The following is a 17,519-nucleotide window of genomic DNA, read 5'->3' as shown; positions in this document are numbered from 1 at the left end:
TATCTATTTAGAGATCTATAGATTCGTCTCTCTGTCTCTGTCTGTCTATCTATCTAGTATTTGTCTGTCTGGAGAGAAATTGACTAAGAAAGTCTAATTATAGGATTTACCATGAAGTTATAGAGACCAAGAAGTCTCACAATATGCCAGCTCCAAGCTGGAGTGGTGTAATTCAGTCCAGAACTGAATTACCAGGAATGTCTGTGTGCCGGGACAGGAGATGGGCGTCCCAACCATAGCACAAAGCAAACTCGCCCTTCCTCTGCCTTCCGTTCTGTCGGGACCTCACCCGATGGGCAAGTCTTCTCTACTGTCTCCTGACTCAAGCGCTAGTCTCTTCTGGAAATACCATCGCAGACACACCCAGAGGTGATGTTTGACTTGCTCTCTGAGCATCCCTTAGCCCAGTCAAGTTGATATATAAAATTAACCATAACAAACACTGCTTAGGTCTTAAATTATTTTTATTTATATATAACAATGCAATATAATATAAACGTAATTATATGTATTACAAATGTAATACTATATTATTGTTTTAAATAATTATATATAAGACTATATTATGTTAAACTATAAACTAAACTATAATCTATATATATAGTTTAAAATAATAGGATTATTTAAAAAAATTGTAAAGAAAAAAAATACAGATAGTACTGTAGCATAGACAGGGTTATATTAAACAGAGATAATGCACAAAATGTAACACTGAATTTAAATAGATAGGTCTACAGCCATGCTACCCTGAACAAGCCTGACCCGTCTGATTTCGGAAGCTAAGCAGGATTGGGCCTGGTTAGTACTTGGATGGGAGACCACCTAGGAAGACCAGGTGCTGTAGGTGTAAAAAATAAAAAATAAGAGATTGTAAGCTAACAAGGTCCTTGCAATCTGTGATGTCAACCCAGTGTTGCCTCGGCTAAAAAACAAAAGAATTTAAGTAGATGGTCTTCAAATGATTATTTCTTTTAAGTATTTAAAAAAATTTTGGTGAATTTTGTTTTTATTTTTATAATATATGTACTATTAACTATTATGAGCTGGCTTTATTCATAAGAAAGATTAGTTGGGCTTAAATAAATATTAAAAATCATTTTGCTTCTTTACAAGAGAAAAATAGATAAGTATAAAAAGAATAAAATTATGTTAATACAGTATTATATCCCACATCCACTATCTTCAATAAAAAAGACCGACTGTGCTCTTTTATTTGTCGAAAGTGAGTTTTTCTCTCTAGCTTCTCACTTCCATTTCTCACCCTTGGCCCGTATGAAGCAAAACTTTCTGTACTCGTTATTTCGTGAAATATAAAAATGGCGAAATCCGAGGAGCAGAACCGTAGCAATGCAGATGCGAACAGTGCCATCAAAGGGTTCGCATGAAAGCAAAATGCCCTGAAAGGGTAAGAATGACATTGACAATACAGGTAAAGGGAAAGCGAACACCTGTTTGAAGTGTCCCGTTTCGTTCATCTCATTATGTTCTCCATGAGTCACAAAAAAGGGCGTTATGCTATTTTTCTTAAGCTAATGGGAATAAAGATTGCAGTAGATATTTTTATTCAGGGTCTCTGTGTTCGTATCTGTGTTTCCTCGATACTTATATATTAAATGCATTATTTTCTCTGATTAAATCTCGAGGATACTTTTTTTTTTTTAAAAAGCTCAGATTAACACAATTAGGCTAGTGACTTAAAATAAGGGAACTTAAAAGATGTCCTTGTGTTTTTACCCAAGTTAAAGCTCAAAATAAATTTCTATGGCACTTGGACAGCATCAGGATATATTTCCAAATGAAATACCGGATGAGACTTCTAAATGATTCAACCTTATTGATAGCAACTTCACTTGGTGCAAAAGTGTGGGCTCTAATCTGTAAAGATTAGTGGGAGAGTTGAAGCTATTTTAGAGGTCTTTGGAAGCATTGGGACTCAGCTCCTCTATGTATAATCTTTGATTAGAAGGAGAACAAAATTCTGACTTAGACTTTCCTGAGAGAAACCGATGAAGTGAAATGTACATTTTTGTAGGCGTTCAGCAAGGATTTAGCGAATGCCGATTATGGGATAGACACAGGCTCTCTCATACACTAGACTGTTTCCACTTAAAGAAGTGTAGGCAGATAATTTCACCTGAGATATTCTATTGAGAGTATATTCAGGTAGACTAACCAGGCACTTCTACATGAAGTCAGCAGGGAGGGACCTTCACCCAAAGCGTGAGGAACATAGGTATTTTCTCTACCTACTTTATGTAGACCTAATTTCAAAATTGATTGAAATGCCTTTCCTTTGTGCCACCTTCCCGATCAAAGGCTTTATTCTGGGTGATATGATAGGGTACAACGTGGGTTTCTTATCTTCCTTAGAGACTCTTTATCTTGTTCTGGAATTAAGTGAGAGTTGTCATGTAACTGTCACTGTCAGAGTCTGAAGGGATTTCGAAATTCTTGTTATCTGAAAATGTTAACTGGTAGTTGAGAGTATATGTAGGAAGCCGAAGAAAAAGTTCTCTCTGTTTCTCTCTCTCTCTCTCTTTCTCTTGCTCTTGCTTTCTCATTGTGCAGAGGTGACCTTGAGGTCTCTAATTATTGTTGATGCAAGTTGAAGATTGTCGTTACTTCAGATTATATAGTTTTCTAATCTTTCAAATGGCAGTGACACCTTATTGTCCCAAATAGAGCTGGGGATTTCTAATCAAGTGTTGTTACACCATCACAATCTAAAGTCAGTCCTGAAAACGACATTTACCACGAAGATCTGTTGTTCTGTGCCACTTAGAAATATGAACCAGCCAAATCCTTTTATTTGCAATCAATTGAAATTTTACTTTGAGGAAGGGAGAAGATTTTTCAATGCACACAAAGCATGTGCCGCAAAACAAAAATGCTTTTAGACAAGGCTCATAGGGCTATTTCTCATTATTTTTGACATCATTCTTTCTACTGAAACAAGTCACAGGCGTATCTACAGTTGATCAGCTGGCAGATCAGCAGTTCTATTAAGATGGAAACTAACCTTGGGAATGTTTAGAAGGCGAAGGGTGTCCTTTGATTTATTATGCCAGTTTATGCTTGGGCCATCATATTTCCCTTTCAACTATCCGGGCTATGTTAAGTGGAAACATCCAGCATTTTTAATAAAGTGCTTCATTCAAACCAGATATTAACCAGAAGCATTTTAGAAGAGTCTTCTGATTAAAGTAAATGAAATAAAGATCATCCAGTTCTATTCAATAACAGAGAGGAAGGCATAATGAACAGCATGCAGCAACATTCTTGCGATGACAGACTATGCTGTCATTTCTTTTTAGTGCAAGCTGAGGCCTGGTTTTCTTCTCAGAAATTATAGGGACATTTGCTTTTCAGTAGGTGGCAATGCATTCTGGTTATCTCGCATCTTGATAAAAGTTATGAGTGATGCATGATTCATTTGTATAGCTAGGTAAAGTTATTTTGAAAATTATTGTTTTTGCTTAAAGTTAGACTGACAGCTATTTTATATAACTTAAACTTTTAGTTGAAAGATAAATATTCCTATTTCTTTAAATTTCAAAATATCCTCATCATTTCTTTCTTTATCTCTGATATTCCATAATCCATAGTCCTCACCACATTCTTTACAGCCTCTAAATAACTTTTTAAATTCTTTCAGAATTTATATTTTGGTAAAGATATAAGATTTGAGGGAAGGGTTTCTTAGGCAAGGAGAAATGGAAGTTGAAAGGAAAACCGATAATATTAGACATAATTTGGCATAGAATAATCTTAAAATTGCAACAGATCTCCATTAAATTTTAATTTTGGATGTTCCATTGACTAATTCAAACATACTATTTAATTACTATATACTCTTGATTCTGATAGATTTAACTTGTAAAAACAATAGCACTTTAGAATTTTGGATTCATAATATTAAAAAATTATAACTGAATTTCTATTAGTGTCTATAATTTCTATTTCTATTAGTGTGTATAGCATCAGAATTTCTCTTAGTGTCTATATATTAAATGTTGAGTTTGGGGGAATAAAATGATAGTGTTAAAATGTATTTAGTCCTTTTAGAAATTAAAGCTTCTCATTACGTTTAATTATTAATCTTAAGAACAATTAAACATTGTTGGATCAGATGGTTACAAAAAGGGACAATTACACAGCTCCATTAGGAAAAAAAATGAAGAGAACTTTCAAAGATGAGAAAATATTCTAAAACTGATTAAAAGTGGTTGACCTCAGAAATCATCCCATTGGGAGAAATGAGAAAACGTGTGGAGATAGTATAATGGTTAATAAACCAGAAAAAAACGTTAAAGTTGTATTTCCATCACTTGTGAGACAACAATAAACTAAACCTATTTGTTATAACATATAATTATGCCTACACGTAACCAAAATATTAGGAAGGGAGATTTGTTGTAATTAAAGTAATAGGATAAAACATACTGTGTGAATTTTTAATTGTATTTTGGACTATTAATATACTTGGTATTGTTGATATATTTTAAGTGGAGTATTATAACTAACATAAATGTTAATGATTTCAGGGCGTTTATCCCTTGGAGTGGTAGATTTTTTTCTCATGACATTGTATCAGTATCACAAGAATTCCTGAAGTATATTGGTCAAGAAATGTCCATTAGTGTGACTGAAGATGGTTAAAAAAGAAATTGCAGTGCCCATGTGTGAAACTAAAATCAGAGCTTTCTTGTACTCATAGATGAATATTTTTCTCTCTGTATTCTGTACAACATAAAGCTGGAAAAGTAAATAAGTATTCTGTGAAATTTTTAATTGAAATTAATTTCTATTAAAATAAGAGAAAAGGTAATTGATAAGATAGAATGACCATCTCCTTGATTATCCCACTGCGACATCTATATTTTATATATATCTATATCCGTATATAGCTAACTAGTTAACTAGCTATTTGACATCTACCTATCTACATTAAAAATCTATATCCATGTATAATTATAAATAAGATACTTTTCTAACAAATCGCGTCTATACTCATGATTTTTTGATATAACCAATATTATAACACATTTTTGCTTTATTCACTCTTATTTTTGAAGCAAAAATGGGACGATATATGATCTAATTTTTACATAATTATAATTAGTAATTAACTTTTCCACCTGCATTTATTTTTCTTTGTTAGCATCTCTGAAAATGATGTAGTTTAGTTTTAGAAGGAATGTCAGGTTAAAAATGGAAAAATCTAGAGTCAAATGAAAGATGCTAAAATAAAATTTGTTAAAATTTTAAATTCCGAAGACTGTAAATATGTTTCTTAATGGCAGAAGAGCAGAATGCTAAATATAATAACTCATTTATTTCCCACATGCTATCAAATATGAAATGTGGAAACAATTTGAAAAGTTACTACTATCAATATTTAGATATACTTGTAAATGGAATATGGACATTTTTAAACACTAATTCTTCACCTACGGAGTAGTCGATTGTCTCCTAAAATTCTTATTGTTAGGCTTTTAAACTTATTCTTCTATCTTTTTTTTTTCTTTTAAAGTATGACTCCGTAGTGGCATTTTTTCTTTGAAAGAAAAATGATTTGACACAAGCAGAATTGTCAAGGAACGTCACGTGATAAGAAGTATGGTGATGGATGAGAAAGGGCTGAGTCACTCACTCAGTGTGGTGCTGACAGCCAGGGGAGCAGGCACTAAGATGAAGGAGAGGGACATCGGGGGAAATAGATTAAGAGCCCAGTGAAGCATAGTTATTATATGACACAATGATCGGCGAATGTGTTTATGTTCTTGAGAGGGAATTTCTGTATTGTCATAGGCTTGAGTCGATTCTCAAACTAGATACTTTAATTTTGTCAGATGCTTCAGTTTTGTTTTATTTATTTCTGCTTAATTTCAATATGTTGTTATTTATGAAGACCTTGATTTTATCTATTTTAAATTTCTCATACGGCCCTAAATTGCTCTATGAGTACAGTGCCAACTCGAAGAATATATTGCTTGCATTTTTCATGAAGCATAATAAGTGAAATTTTTAAAAAAATTGAATGAAATTTAAACCTATGAAAATAAGACTTTGATAAAGCCAATCAAACTGAACACTTTTTTTAGTTCAAAGAATGTTAAGATATTATGGAGACTATTACATAGAAAATTAGCATATCTTAATCATGAACTAAATTAACTTGGCGATTTTTACTTAAAAATAAGATATTGTTCATATATGGACCTTATCATCTTAGGCTATATAAAATGATAAATTATAAGACAAAATAAAGTATTTTTTCATAGGATTGAACATATGGGAGATATTTTTCAGAATATACGATGCTCCATATATTTTTAAAGGTAAATATTTTGATATCACGGAGCCTAAAGTGAACGCAACCTGAAAAAGTGCAATGTGAAGGACGATTTGCAAACTCTGTTGCTCAAATATTATATTGAGCAACGGAGTTTGCAATATTGATATCTTTATTGGAATATAATATTAATTTTTATAAATATTTTCCCTCTCTTCCCTGAAGCCCATTATTTCCTAGTAATGATGCTAATATATTTAATAAAACACTTATTCTTGGATTTTTTTCATACTCTTGATAAAGGATGCCGAAAGACTTATGATTTTTTAAATAATGTATGCACCAATAAATGACAGTGTCTCAGCCTCACAGGAGTATAGAGATCATATTGCAGAGCTGTCTCCAAATTTCTTATTTACCCAGTTCCTATAATGTGTATATTTCCTAGACTTTGAGGGAAATTTACATTCCTTAAGAATTAAGTGTTTTACTGCCATGGCGATGTACTACAAGCGGGTCTAATTTTCTAAAATGTGCTTTAGCTAAATGTGTTATAAGGACTCTTGTACATCTCCTTCTAGTTTTATAAGGTGTGAAGAGATCACTTCCTGCTTGTGCATGGTCAAAAAATTGATGTTTGCATTCTGATAACTTATCAAGATCACAAAATTCCCATTCAAATACTGTCAGACATTTTGCTGAGACCTGAAGAAATGTGGGGAGTTTTCTATTAACTGTCATTGCTTCTTCACTCCTTACATCCCTGAGGAATTTGAGTAGTATGCTAAAATCATACAGTCATCCTTTCCTTCATCCCAGGTCCTGTCATACCTACACATAACATCAGCTAAGACTTCCTGTACCTAATTGCGATTAATCACTTTACCTCCCTTGTGTTAACTTCAATGTCAGGAAATACTCTTTTTAACAAGTGAAGTGAATTAAGAATCCCAGGTATGTCTACAATTGAATTTTTCCTATCCCAGGAGTGGCTGTAATTTCTCAAAATATTAGGCATCTATGAAGGTTGATTAAACCCAAATCTCCAGCCTGTTTCTTAGCTGTAGCCATGTCCAGTAAATTTATCTAATGCTTCATAAGTCTGTACACTCTTTCTCTAAAGTATTCAAGTTCCAGCAATTAATCTCTTCTATGCTATGACCCAGATATCAGAGCAGTTTCCATAACTTCTGTTGGAAAGACTGCCTTTACTGCTAGACATGCAAAGCCATCTGGATTTAGAGTTTTCTTAGTTGGAAGGTATGTTGCTATGAATTTCATTTCTTTTAATCATCTTAGTCTAATCAGGTTATCTATTTGTTCTTGAGTGTGACTTCAGAGTCTGTGTTTTTGGAAGACTTTGTCTCTTTACAGTTTCCTGTTTTTTCTTATTCAGTATTAGTTTGTTGACCCTCTGATGTATTAAAAAAAAAGTTGTGAATTTGCAGATTTTCCAGTGTTTTCTTATTATACGTATAAGATCAATACTCTTTCAAGCTTTCTACTTCCTAAGTTGAAGCCCAGCGCGCATCAGTTTCTTCTGAATGTTTACCCACAGAAAGTTTTTAAAATCCTTCTGTTAGAATAAGATTTAACAAGCTTTTGTTGGGTCGACAAATGTTTACTGAGCACTTTAATGTGGGAGATACTATTCTGGAGGCAGAAGTGAATAAAACAAACTATCATTAGGATCTTGAAGCTCATATTCTCAATGGGACGCGGAGGACAGAAAATGAAAAATAAAATAATATGTGCATAAATTTTATGGTATTTTAAAAGTCGTTAAATGCTATAGGAAAAGGGTAAAATAGAAGAGAGTAAGGGATCAATCCTGCCATAGGGTGTGCTTTCAATTTTAAATAAGGTGTCAGAAAAACTAATTGAGAAGTACACTTTGATCAGAGACTTGAAGGAGAAAGGGGAGTTCACCCTGTATGTCTCTGGGATAGAAAAACAGCATTTCCAGACGATGAAAAGAGCCAATATCCAAGGTCCTAAGGCAAGGGGAAAGCTTGGCACACGTGATCAGAGCAAGGTGGCCAGTGTGGCTGCAATAGAGTGGCCAAGGGGAAGAGCAGTAGAACAAGGTGCTGGTGGGGGTAGTCGGTGGGAAGCAGATCATGCACGTTGTGTTATGGTGGACTATTGTAATGTTGCTGGCTTTTATTCAGAGAGGAATGTGGCGTTGAGCATCAGAGTAATACTATCTGACTTTCATCTTAAAAAGCATCACTTCAGCCACCGTGTTGGGAATAGCTGGGGTATTGAGCGTGAATGGCATAATCAAATTGTCATGCCGTTTAATAAGGGTGACCTTTAAAGAAGATTTCTCCTTTGAGTCCAATTCAGAGTTCTTTCTCTCTTCCAGTAAAATTGTATTTAATTGTCAAAAATGAAGCATGACTTTATCCTACAATTAATGGGACTTAAAATGCTAAACTGCAAATCATAATGGCTCAAACTACATACCAGTAAAATTTGAAAAAAATATTCTCATATAATTCATATAATCAACTTCTCTGTGATGTCCCTACTTTGCCATTAATCACATGCATTTGGAATGTTCTGAAAGCAATATATATATACTAAGTTTATAATATTGTCATCCTTTTTAGATACCTTAACTTATATTTTCTATATTTCTCAGTCAGTAAAATGGTTCAGATAATTTGAATTAAAAAAGCATAAATGTTCTGCCGCTCATTTCCCCACCTCATCCGTCAGTGTAGACTCATTGTGTATCAAATTTACTGTAACTCGAACTTTCCATGACACTTATTTGTATAGTTCGCCCGTGTGGTGCTGCGATTAGTGGCAAGCTGTTCTAATTGTGTTCGTTGCAGGGACAGACTGAAAGTTATAGCTCCTGATACTTGGAACACAGCACTCATAAACAGTATGTACATGTTCCTGTCAGTGTATTTTAATGTATTCAATTATTTAACAAACAATCCCATCTCAATAATTAATGACAAGTTTTTAAATAATCAAAACATCAAATTCATAAACTTTTTCAAGATATTTTTATTTTTTAGCCTTTTTTTCCCAAGCACCTATGACTCCTGTTTCCACGTAGAACTCCAGCATGCAGGTGTAGTGATCATCTGATTCACTTCTCCATCCTGAGTTGCGAAATGGTGCCTAGAATAACAGGCTCTCAGTTTTATCATCATTGTTCAGCGACTAAAATGAACTGCGATAACACAGTATTTGAAACAGTCTCTTTTTCTCTTCTGTATGTACAATGCGTGTGTTTCCTTGAGCTCTCTACCTACCTGATTTACAAATACCTCGTATTCAATATGTGTATAAATGATCACCCTTCATTTTTTACCTTTCTGTGGTGTCTTACCATAGTCACCATCCACTGGGGTCTTCGAGCCAGAAATCTAGTCTTCATGTTTGACTTCTTTCCTTCCTGCATGCAACCGACCATTCACCAAACAGCGTAACTTCTACATCTCGATCCTCTTTCAAGGCCTTTTAATTGTTCACGTCTCTACCACCCCCACCACAGTAGAAACCATTCTCTCTCCTCTAGATGATGACAACAATTTCTTTGAAACATCTACCCAGGTTTCTCTGGCATTCAGTCTCCGTTCTCCACCGTCTGAGAGATCACTAAGAAATATTCACATTCACGTTCTCACTTCAGTGCGTGAATCATTTTGATAGTCGTCCATTGCTTTTCAGATATGGGCAAAATTACATATGATGGCTGACAGGTCCTGCTTGATCTAACCTCAGGCCTAATCCTTCCATGCTGTGTTCTGCTTTACCCTTTATCTTCCAGCCACACCGCTTCTTCCAGTCTCTGGAGTGGACCCTGCATTGTCCCCATTTGGGGGGCCCTTTTCACTTCCTAGAATGAACCCACACTCCCCTCACTCCACCTCTGGCCCACCACAGTCTCATCCTGTCCTTTGCAGCTGCGTTTTATTCACTTTCCAGATCTTACCTTAAACATTTTGTTTGTGTTTGTATGTGCGATGTTGTTTTGTTTTTATTTTACCATACAAACCAGGTTTTCATCCTCATTTCCAGAGTGCTGTGTGTTTTCCTTTGCCACACTCTTTACTGCTAATTATTGTATTTTTAATATATAACTATCCACTATTATAAGCACCAAGAGATTATAGCCAGGGTCTATACTGTTCAGTGAGTGATTCATTCCAGCTCTCAGTACAATGTTTGAGAAACCGTGCACAGCCAACAAATATTTGTGGCAGAAAAAAAAAAAACAGTAGAAAAATGCAGAAAAAAATGACAAATAAATATTCTTAAGTAATTAAAACATTTTAATAGCTATACTGAAGTAAAACATCATATTTAAGTGTGCGTATCATAAATAGAGTTTATAGTTGCATTTACATGCTGTTCTTTTTTGTTAAGATGCCATCGGTGTTTGTGATGCGAAACAGATACCTAAATTCCAATATTATTAATATATGCCGAATACTACTCCTTTATCTGACACTATATATCACATTCTAATTAATCATCAAGGAAGAACCTGACTATTCTTTTTTAGATATGGACTAATAACTCTTGGGGAAATTAAATCATTTTCCAGAAACATTTCATTTCTTGGCGCTAATAATTCAGTGTAAATGAATTTTCAGAATAGCAGTCAGATCATATTATGTAATTTTCTTTAAGATTCTTCATCTTATGTATGGAAATTTTATTCTGCATTTAAAATCTGCTTTTCTTTCAAAGTCATTCTGCATTTAAAATCTGCTTTTCTTTCAAAGTCATTCAAAGCAAAAGGCCATTCACAAAGTATATGAGCTTCAGTTGATACTAGAAAATGTTAAAGAATATTTTTTGTTTAGAAAGGCAAGAGTGAGTGGATAGGTCTTTGTGAACATGAAAGAAATGCAAGATATCCTCATCCTTTTAGTAATATTTAATCTCATTTTAACCTTTTGTCTTTCCACTATTATACTTGATAACATATTAATGGACTATCTTTTTAAGGATAATTTGCAGTTTACTCCTGTGCTTATTACAGTGCATAAACAGAAAAATGCAAAGAAAAAAAAAAGGTTTTCAAGGCCCATTTACATGCATTATTTTTTTAGATCTATTATCTCTGTGATGGAAAATATACAAAACGAGTAAACTTTGAACGTCATGTAGTGCCATAAAATAAGGAGATTTTTAAGCATGTGTGCTCGCACATGCACTCACGCACGTGCACACACGCGCACATGCGCGCACACACACGCGCACACACACACAATGATAGTGGTATTTTTTTTTAAATGACATAGAAGCCAATTGCAAGAACTCCCCATGGCCAAACTATAACAATTAGAGCAATAAAATAAAATAAGATTGGATTATATCTTAAAGTATGAAATAAATATCCATGAGTCTACTACTGATGGAAAATGATGATGGGATAAATGAATAAAGGGGACAGAATAGGCAAATTTCTCATGCATAAGAATTCTAAATAATTTACATAGATAGATATTCGGCTCTTGGGGGGGTGCAGCATACTCCCCCATTTAAGTGTTGACTGAGCATGTGGTAAGGGCAAGAAGGAAGTACTTTGGAGTAGTCAGACACTGCCTTAGCCAGGTGATCAAGGTTAAATCTAACAGTAATAGGTCATAGTGATCGTACGCACCCTCGATAGAGTGTGATAAGAAATGCACTTTACCTCCTCAGAACCCAGTTTGCTCGTGAGAAACACAACAGAGAAATCCCAAATGAGAGACTCTACAGAATACCAATACCCTTCCAAACTATCAAGAGGTCATCAAAAATAAAGGAGGGGGGGGGGGCGGGTCACGGACATCTGAGAAATTATCACAGCCCTAAAGAGCCTAATGAGACCTGACAACTAAATATAATGTGGTGGAGTCATGGACTAGAAAAAGGAAATTTAGGTGAAAGTTAAAGAAATTAGAATAAAATGTGAACTTCAGTTGATAATAATGTATCAGCGCTGGTCCATGGACTATGACAAGTATACTATACTCGCATAAGAAGTTAGTATGATGCACTGAGTTTGGGGTATGTAGAATCTCTACTATCTTAGCAATGTTCCTGTAAATTTAAAACTGTTCTAAAAATTAAATGTTTTTAATGTTCTTTGACTCTACAGTCAAATAACCACAACGATGTGGACATTTATTAGCTGAAAACTACCCCAATACCAGTACATAAGAATATATTTTATGAGGGTAAATATAACCTAGTGTTTTTAAGTCTTTACGACACTTTTCTCAGATACCTTTAATTTTTTTTATTTTTTCTCTTGAGCACTTCTCAAGGAACTATTGGAAATAGTTTGGAAAATTCTTATTATGTCTCATTAATTTTACATTTTAATCGTTTCTATAATAAATTATTTTAAAACTTTTTTTTTTTTAAATGTGGTATGAAGCATTATATTTTTAGTCCAAAGAAAGTCCAAGCTTTTTCAGTTATCCGTTATGGAATCAGTTTTGACATCATGTTTACAAAGCAAACAACGAGGCGAAATGCTCATGACTCTTTTCTGAATGGTCTAAGCCAAGATGTGATTTAATCCATATGTTTTTCACAAATGGTTCATCAATTATTGATTAGGCTTAATGAGTATGCTAATAAGCAGAACTCAAGTGGCTTCTTGAGCTCTTCTGTGCTTTCCAGGTCCTCATAAATTTTTGAAATGGTGGCTGCTGGAAATAGATTATGGATGGGTGCCAAGAAGCCATAATGCAGACCACATATGGTGTTCAAGGGCTGATGTTTGCCTTTCAGGATAATATCAGAATGTACTTTGTATGACATTTGTTCTCAATGTAAATTAATTTCCAAAGTTTCCCCTTGTGTACTTGCTATATACATCTTGATTCATGTTCACAGGAAATATTAAAATAGAGATTTTGCTTGTTTTAAAGGTTAAACTGTAAAGGATCAAATCCAAGTCATGTTGTCTTTAGAGACACAGTAATAGAGACCTAGATTTCAACGGAAACTTCCATAGATTGGCTTCTGTGTAAGATTTATTATTATCAAAGTCCTGATTATCATTTCCTGAACCTGATTCATTTACTTCCACTCTGTAAAGGACATGGCATTTAGTAATCCATCCTTTTTAACGTGTTAATGGATTCTGGTTATTTTGTCAGAAAGAGACAGTTAAAAGCGCAGTTGCTTTCTTGAGCTAGCTAGTAAAAGGCAACACGAAATATGTTTCGAGCAGAGAGGAAATACAGTCGCTCCCCCTTTATCCAAGCCTTTACTTTCCATGGTTGCAATTACCAAGGGTCAGCCATGGCCCCAAAATATTAAATGGAAAATTCCAGCAGTAAACGATTCATAAATGTTAAATGGGGTGCTGGTCCGGATAGCATGGTGGAACCTCTCTCTGTGTGCCTGCATCCCACCTAAGACGTGAACCGTTCCTTCGTCCGGCATGCCCACACTCTACATGAAGTGCAATAACACATTTTGAGATTGAGAGAGAGAGACTGCATTCACAAAACTTCTATTACTCTAAATGGTTATAATCGTTCTTAGGTATGTAATGAGATCTTTATTTACTATTTCGGGGGTCTTTACACATCAAAATACTATTTTTTTAAAGACGATTTTAATTCAGGAAACATCTTTTATGCTTTCGTTTGGAACATCAAGAAAATGTTAAAATATTTAATTATTTATTTACCTTTAGGATTACTAAGGTTCCGACTGTCATTTTCGATGTGTCATATCAACACTGTGATAAAAGAATAAAACCATTAGAATCAAGTTAAAGGGTAGAAATGCTTAAAAGAAAGCGTAACTGCTTAAGAACAGCAGTTTAGAATGATGAGTAAAAAGTTGGTCAATTACTAAAAATATTTTCTGATAAAGGGGTGAATAATAATTTATACAAACCATGGAAGCCAAGTGTTTATCCAGGTATTCTGTTTGCCAATGCAGCTTAAACTAGGCAGTTTTACCAACTTATGCTAATATTCTCCTTTTACTACCTTCTTTTATTTGAATAAACTAAAACATCATCAAATCAATATTCTAACCCTCTTCAAAAATTAGAGCCACTCAAAAGATATCATTTTTTTTCTCAAAATAATATTCAGTATAGTTATTTAATATGAGTAGATAGGACTACTAAGGAGAGATTTAATGATTAAATTTTGGTGTAATTAAAATTGTGACTGGAAGCTAGCACGCTTTTTAACTTCAAATGTTGTTTATGATGCTATGACACTCTCTCCAGATCCATTGATTTCTGGATGTTATCAATTTTCGTTTAAAGATATTTTACTTTCAAAAATATTAATTCCTTCACCCTCAGAAAAATAAAACTTTACCAGAAAACTATAAATAATCATAGAAATAAATAACAGGATCCTAATTTACATTTAACCTTTGTTTTAAATGATTAATGGATGCTATTTATGTAAACTATTTCTACAATGCAGCATGAAATGAAATTTAAATTGCAGATTTTACAGTGGTGTATTTTAACTAGTGACCCTATACCAACAAAGAAAAATAAAAGAAAACCAATTACATTTGTAATAAAGATGCTAATGCATTTCTTATTTTAAAGTATTTAAGTTGTGACTGGGTGAGACACTTTTATTTTTAATAAACTAGGAAGAGATGTCCTGCTTTGTGGAACTTTATGAGATAAAAATTTCTTGGTTTCTGCTCCAGTCTCAAAGGCAACAGGTGTTCCTATCTGGACCAGCTGCTGCTGGGGTGAGCAAGTGGAAAGGTGGGGATCAGAGCTGGGAGACTCTGTGTGTCCAGAATGAGAGAGAGGTATGGGATTTCTGGTGGGGCGTCCGTCAGCGGAAAGGCTGGACACCTGCTTAGCTTGCTGTGTCGTGGGGATTAGAAGGCAGGGCACCCTGGGAAGAACTCAGCTCACAGGGATCTGTCGCTCTTTCAGTAGGAGGGCAGACACCAGCCCCTCTGAGTGCAGATTGCTTGTCTGGGTCTCTTTGTCAGAGCTCTTACTCTTATTTGGCTTAAAAAATGTTCATCTTACAGATATGCGTTAAATTTTATCAACCATATTTTTACATGTATTAAGACGATTGTTTTATTTTTTTCTCTTCATCCTATTGATATACGATAAATTGTAATGATTGATTTTTGAATGATCGCTAAAACCGAATTCCTGGAGTAAACCCAACTTGATTTTGATGCACTGTTTTTTGTTTTGTTTTCTACTAATATCACTGGATTCATTTCACCAATACATTGTTCAGGTTTTTGGCATATATGTGCATGAGAAACATTGTTTAAAAGTTTTCTTCGTTAAGTTTTGGTGTCAAGTTTGTACCAGTTTCGTAAAAGGAGTTGTGAAGTCAGCCCCGTTTTTTATTCTCTGGATGAATGTTTGCAAAATAAATGTTATTTGTTCTTTAAAGTCTGGAAACATTTGCTAATAAAGGCATCTAGGCCTAGAGCTTTCTTCGATGAAAAACTAAATGCCTATTTTGTGTTTTTGATAGAATTATTCTTTGATTATAAGATATTTTTTGATGTAGCATTATTCATATTTTCTATTTACTCATCTTTTAGTTTTAGTAAGTTGAATCTTTATAGCTATTTATCCATTTCCCAACAGATTTGAAACCCATGGACAGCATTCATTTCTAAGCATCTTGTTATAATTTTACGTCTGTTCCCACAGTGAGGTCGTCTTCTTCATTCCTGATTTTGGAAATGTTTGCCTTCTTTCTTATTTTCTTTATAGGTAGCACCAGTGATTTATCAAGCTTATTAGAATTTTCAAACCATCAAATTTGGCTTAGTTCATTTTCTTTTTCTTTTTTAAGTAATTTTAAGTGATGTGCTCCTTTATTATTTTCATCTTTCCACTTCAATGGTTTTAATTTTCTATTGTTTTTCTAGTATTTTGATATAAACTACTAGATTCTGATTTCGAGCCTTTCCTTTTTCTTTTAAGATATAATTTTAATACTGTGAAGCAAGCACCCTCTAGCTCGGCACATCTAAATGCAACACAGCGTCCTCTACTTACTAATCTTCCTTTTGCATTGTGTGTCTTTCCTGTCTCCCTGTGCTCCAATCTTGTATTTTCCATTGATCCACTTTCCATTTTCCTAATCCCTGGGGCAGGCGATAGCACATAGTGGTAAGATTTCTTCACAAAATAGATGACGTGCCTGATTAAAATATGCAGGTTTTCAAACTCTTTAATTAATTAAATGTACTTTTTTATGAGATTGCCGCAGTGGCGTAGATTTATATTAATATCGCCCTATGCATCAGATTTGCGTATTACTGCCATCATGTTCAAAATACAAGTATAAAACTTTAACATTTTAGGAAAGGTTATGTTACACCGCTCAAGTCACATGGCAATGTGGGAAAATGCTATAAAATTCCATAATGTGTTGATATTTAGTGGAAAATAGAATGTGTAAGGAAACACAATACTTCTGCAAGTTGTTTTTTCATTACAATTTTGACAGATTTTTTTTTTTTTTAAACTCCAACATTGTTTCAGTGTGGCGTTTGTAGATACAATTATGTACACACTGACTTACCTGAGTGCTTGGGAGGTTGGCTAAAAGCCATTTCAAATGCAGGTGCAATTTTATAACTCAAAGACTTAAAGACTCTAAAAGTAATGTTCATGGAACATGACTTGATTTTACAATCTTTGCTTACAGAATTCTTTCAAATAACCAATGATAGCTTTATGTGTGAACAGGATACATGGTTAGTAAGTTATTATTGTTGTTGTTTTTAGGCGAGGCAACCCTTGGTTGACCTCACAGATTGCAAAGACCTTGTCAGCTTACAATCCCCCTCTTTTTTTTTATTTTTTATTTTTTAATGCTACAGCACCTGGTCTTCCTAGGTGGTCTCCCATCCAAGTGCTAACCAGGCCTGACCCTGCTTAGCTTCCGAGATCAGTTGGGATTGGGCACGTTCAGGGTGGCATGGCCATAGACAGTAAGTTTTTAAAGCAAATATAATGGCTTTCTTGGGTTAAAGGTCGTTGGAGTGATCACTTTTGCTTTCTCTGTTTCTTTACCAGATATGCGCCGTGGTGAGACGCAGTGGGTATACGTTTATTTGGATCTTTGCAATTTCCTTTTAGGTCTTTTAGTTAGACAACTTTTGATTTATTTAGATTAATGGTGTATTATATTTACATGACATATATTTAGAACAGGAAATGCCATGCTCTTTGAGAAGGCACAAATTTATGTACAGATAATTTTACATA

General features: G+C 34.2%; 2 pseudogenes; one reads left to right on the top strand and one right to left on the bottom strand.

Annotated features, from left to right (window-relative positions):
• The first annotated feature begins 729 nt into the window (after window positions 1-729).
• On the top strand, window positions 730-847 carry LOC118613434 (annotated as a pseudogene).
• Window positions 848-17,122: 16,275 nt separating this feature from the next.
• On the bottom strand, window positions 17,123-17,241 carry LOC118613407 (annotated as a pseudogene).
• Window positions 17,242-17,519: the final 278 nt, after the last annotated feature.

Source organism: Rousettus aegyptiacus, unplaced genomic scaffold, assembly GCF_014176215.1.
Source record: "Rousettus aegyptiacus isolate mRouAeg1 unplaced genomic scaffold, mRouAeg1.p scaffold_m13_p_18, whole genome shotgun sequence".
NCBI lineage: Eukaryota > Metazoa > Chordata > Mammalia > Chiroptera > Pteropodidae > Rousettus > Rousettus aegyptiacus.
The sequence above is the reverse complement of the archived record's forward strand: the minus strand, read 5'-3'. Positions and strand labels throughout refer to the sequence as shown.